The following is a 488-nucleotide window of genomic DNA, read 5'->3' on the forward strand; positions in this document are numbered from 1 at the left end:
AGACCGTTTGAGAAAAGAGATTTCTTGTATTATGCAAAGAGATGGAGAGACACTTTATGAGTATTGGGAACATTTTAAGAAGTTGCTTGAGTTTTGCCCTCACTACCGCATTGATGATTTGGTGCTCATAAGTTATTTCTGTCAAGGCTTAGTTCTACAAGACAAGCTTCTAATTGACACCTCAAGTGGAAGATCTCTAACTAAGCATAAAACTACGGAAGAAGCATGGGAAGTCATCTCGGATTTAGCAAATTCAACACAACACTTGAGGATGAGAAATCCCCAACCAAAGTCTATTAGTGAGGTTTCTCCTTCCGGTGATGCTATCTTAACTTAGACACTTGGTGAAATGACCATTTTGTTGAGACAAATCCATCAAAGTCAATAAGTTCCACTAATGCTCTTAACTCAACCTCAGTCACCTCGGATTAAAGGACCTTCTAGACTATGTAGCATTTGTACTTGTAGTAGCCATTACACCGATGAAT

At 38.7% G+C, this 488-nt stretch overlaps 1 non-coding gene across 1 annotated transcript; it reads right to left on the reverse strand.

The window, feature by feature from the left end:
- Positions 1–111, reverse strand: LOC112746021 (small nucleolar RNA R71). Its single transcript, XR_003173921.1, has one exon. It is a non-coding gene; the product is annotated as a small nucleolar RNA R71 (small nucleolar RNA).
- Between the last annotated feature and the right edge of the window lie 377 nt (positions 112–488).

Source organism: Arachis hypogaea, chromosome 14 (genome assembly GCF_003086295.3).
Source record: "Arachis hypogaea cultivar Tifrunner chromosome 14, arahy.Tifrunner.gnm2.J5K5, whole genome shotgun sequence".
In the NCBI taxonomy this organism is placed as follows: domain Eukaryota; kingdom Viridiplantae; phylum Streptophyta; class Magnoliopsida; order Fabales; family Fabaceae; genus Arachis; species Arachis hypogaea.